The sequence below is a fragment of the Dama dama genome, chromosome 29 (assembly GCF_033118175.1).
Source record: "Dama dama isolate Ldn47 chromosome 29, ASM3311817v1, whole genome shotgun sequence".
Classification (NCBI taxonomy): domain Eukaryota; kingdom Metazoa; phylum Chordata; class Mammalia; order Artiodactyla; family Cervidae; genus Dama; species Dama dama.
The window spans coordinates 63,629,480-63,633,124 of record NC_083709.1 but is presented as its reverse complement, the minus strand read 5'-3'; the positions used below and the strand labels follow the sequence as shown (position 1 = coordinate 63,633,124).

Here is a 3,645-nt window from a genome sequence, read left to right as displayed (position 1 = left end):
TTGAGTAACATCTCACCATTTCCCCCATTTCTAACCTCTGGTAAACATCATTCTACTCATTGTTTCTGTGGTTTCAACTTCTTTAGATTCCACTTATAAATGATATCATATGGTGCTTATCTTTCTCTGTCTGGCTTATTTCACTCAGCATAATGCCTTCAAGTTCCATCCATGTTGTTACATATGGCAGGATTTCCTTCTTTTACATGGCTGAATTATATTCCATTGTACATACAGACCACGACTTCTTTATCAGTTTTTCCAGTGATGAGCACTTAGGTTTTTTCCATATCTCAGATATTGTAAGTAATACTGTAGTGAACATATACCATTTGTCAGTTTGTCTTTTAAAAATGTCGTTCAATTCCTCTGCCTAGTTTTTTTTTTCTATTGAGTTGTATGAGTTCATATTTTTATATTAGCTTCTTATCAGATATGTGATTTGTAAATATTTTCTCCCATATCTTATGTTGCATTTTCATTTTGTTAATCATTTCTTTTGTTATGCAGAAGCTTTTTAGGGTGGTATAGTCCCACTTACTAATTTTTGCCTTTGTTGCTTGTGCTTTTGGTGTCATATCCAAAAAAGCTTTTGCCAAGACCAATGTCAGCAGATTTGTTCCTATGTTTTCCTCTAGGGCTGTTACAGTTTCAATTTTTATGTTTAAATATTTAGTACATTTCCAACTTTTTGTGACTTCCCTGGTGGCTCAGATGGTAAAGCGTCTGCCTACAATGCGGGAGACCCAGGTTCAATCCCTGGGTTGGGAAGATCTCCTGGAGAAGGAAATGGCAACCCACTCCAGTATTCTTGCGTGGAAAATCCCATGGATGGAGGAGCCTGGTAGACTACAGCCCATGGGGTCACAAAGAGTCAGACATGACTGAGCCACTTCACTTTCAGCTTTTTGTGAGGTATGTAAGAAAGGGGTCTAATTTTATTCTTGTGCATGTGGTTATCCAATTTTCCCAACATGATTTATTTAAGAGACTGTCCTTTTTGTATTGAGTTTTGGCTCCCTTGTCAAATATTAGTTGGCCATATAAATCAAAGTTTTATTTCTGGGTTCTTATCTTTGTTCCTTTGACCTACGTGTCTGTTTTTAAGCCAGTGTGCATGTGTGTGCTCAGTCTTGTCCAACTATTTGTAACCCCATGGACCCCAAGCTCCTTTGTTCATGAGATTCTCCATGAAAGAATACTGGAATGGGTTGACATTTCCTTCTCTAAGGGATCTTCCCAACCCAGGGATTGAACCTGCATCTCTTGCATCTCCCTCATTGGCAGGCAGATTCTCTACCACTAACGCCACATTGGTGTTGACTTTTACGCCAATGCCATACTATTTTGATTGATATAGCTTTGTAGTGTAGATCAAAATTAGGAAGTATGATGCCTACAGCTTTGTTATTTCTACAAATTGTTTTGGATATTTGGGGTCTTTTGTGGTTCCATATGAATTTTGGGATTGTTCTCTTTCTGTATAAAAATGCCATTGGAATTTTTATAAGGATTGCATTGCATCTATAGATGGCTTTGGGTAATATGGGCATTTTAGTCCACTTAAATGCAGCGTGTGGGCTTAGTTGTCCTGCAGCACATGGGATCTTAGTTCCCCAACCAGGGATCAAACCTGTGTCCCCTGCATTGGAAGGTGGATTCCTAACCACTGGGCCACCAGGGAACTTCCCTGTATATTAATCTTGTATCCTGCACTTTACCTAATTTATTTATTATTTCTAATAGTTTTAGGAGAAGTCTTTAAGATTTTCTATAAGATTATGTTATTTGCAAATATAGACAATTTTACTTCTTTTTCAATTTGTATGCCTTTTATTGCTCTAGCTAAGACTTCCAATACTATGTTGAATAAAAGTGATGAAAATGGGCTTTAAATGTCTTATTCCTGGTATCAGAGGGAATGCTTTCAGCCTTTCACCATTGAGCATGATGTTAGCTGTGAGTTTGTCCTTTTTTTCCTTTCTTATGTTGAGGTATATTCCTTTCATACCTACTTTGTTGAGAGCTTTTATCATGATAAGATGTTGAATTTTGTCAAATGCTTTGTTTGCATGTTCACATGATTATACAATTTTTGTCTTTGCTTCTATTGTGTGGCATGATGTATCACATTTATTGATTTGTGTATGTTGAACCATCTTTGCTTGCATCTCAGAAATAAATCCCACATGATCATAATTTTGAACATTATAAACATGCGGTTGAATTTGTATTGCTAGTATTTTGTTGGGGATTTTTGTATCTGTATTCATCAGGGATATTGGCCAGAGTAACTAGGCCTGAGCACATGTTTGGTGATGGGGTTCAGCTGCAGTAGTCTAGGCTGGTGTCTTTCACTGACATAGCTGTAGAGGCCTGGGCTATCTTCTGGTGTAGTTTCTGGGCTCTTGCAGGGAATGGAGAAGGGATGGGGAGGGAGGAGGAAGACATTCAGGCAGGCAATGCCAGCCAGTGTGAGTCCCTGTGGCATGAAAGCTGGTGAAACCTACAGGGGATCCATGGCAGCTCTGATGGCCATTTGTTCTTTCTTCAGTGGCAAAAGCTGCTGGCTGAGTTTATCTATAAAGCAAGTCACTGTGAACTGTGAGCACTCCCAGTGGGTGGTTGCTACTGATATCCTTGCTTTATTTTTCTTTTGTTCCTAGTTATCTCTATGGGTCTCAGCCTTGCTGGTCTCAGTGGCGGAAATCAAAGTGGGCATTTTGTATGGTGCCCCAAAAGGCTGAGGAAGCTGGTCACTTAACCCACTCTTCCTTTCTTAGTAGGGAAAGTCTTTCTTCCTGGGGTGTTCTGGCTTGGTGCTGAAGAATACTTGAGGGAACGGATGATGAAGGCAAAACTAAAGTGTCTTCCTTCTCTTTTTGTGCATTTATTCTAATTTTTGTTGTTGTTGTTCTACTGTGTTGCTGAATTTTCTTAAGTGGACTCCAGAGCTTTACTAGAACTGTTTTTGTATGTGGATAGCTGTCTAATTGGGCTTTCCTGGTGACTCAACAATAAAGAATCCATCTGTCAACACAGGCAGGTTTGTTCCCTGGGTTGGTAAGATCATTTGGAGAAGCAAATGGCAACCCACCCCAGTATTCTTGCCTGGGAAATCCCATGGAAAGAGAAACCTGGCTGGCTACAGTCCATGGGGTTGCAAAAGAGTTGGATACAACTTAGAGACTAAACAAAAACAAGCTGTCTAATTGCTCATCTTTGTGGAGAGGCAGAGGTTGGGTCTCCTTTGCCCCCATCTTTGTGATGTCATTTCTGAAAATTAGTTTTAATAGTATTTGAAGCTTTATGAAGCTTTGGGCCTGTGAATGCTAAAGCAAGTGAAAATATGAGATGGAAGTCCAGGGAAGTGTGAGGTTGGAAGTTGTGGTAAATTATATGGTATTCAAATGATCTTTTGAGGGAAAGACTTATGAGAATTTCAAGATATTTCTAACTATAGCTAATTACATGTATAAAACTATACAAGGGTGTGTATTTGTGTGTGTATAGAAAATAAGAACCATGTATTTGTGACATTTAATATAAATGCTATGATGAAATAAAAATAGAGCTTTTAAATTTATTTTTAATTTAATTTAAAAATAATTTTGATTTCATTTTTAAACCTTCAATATTTAATGT

The 3,645-nt window shown here is 38.2% G+C and overlaps 1 non-coding gene across 1 annotated transcript; it reads left to right on the top strand.

Moving 5' to 3' along the window:
• The first annotated feature begins 699 nt into the window (after nucleotides 1-699).
• Nucleotides 700-771, top strand: TRNAC-ACA (transfer RNA cysteine (anticodon ACA)). Its single transcript has one exon. It is a non-coding gene; the product is annotated as a tRNA-Cys (tRNA).
• The last annotated feature ends 2,874 nt before the right edge of the window (nucleotides 772-3,645 follow it).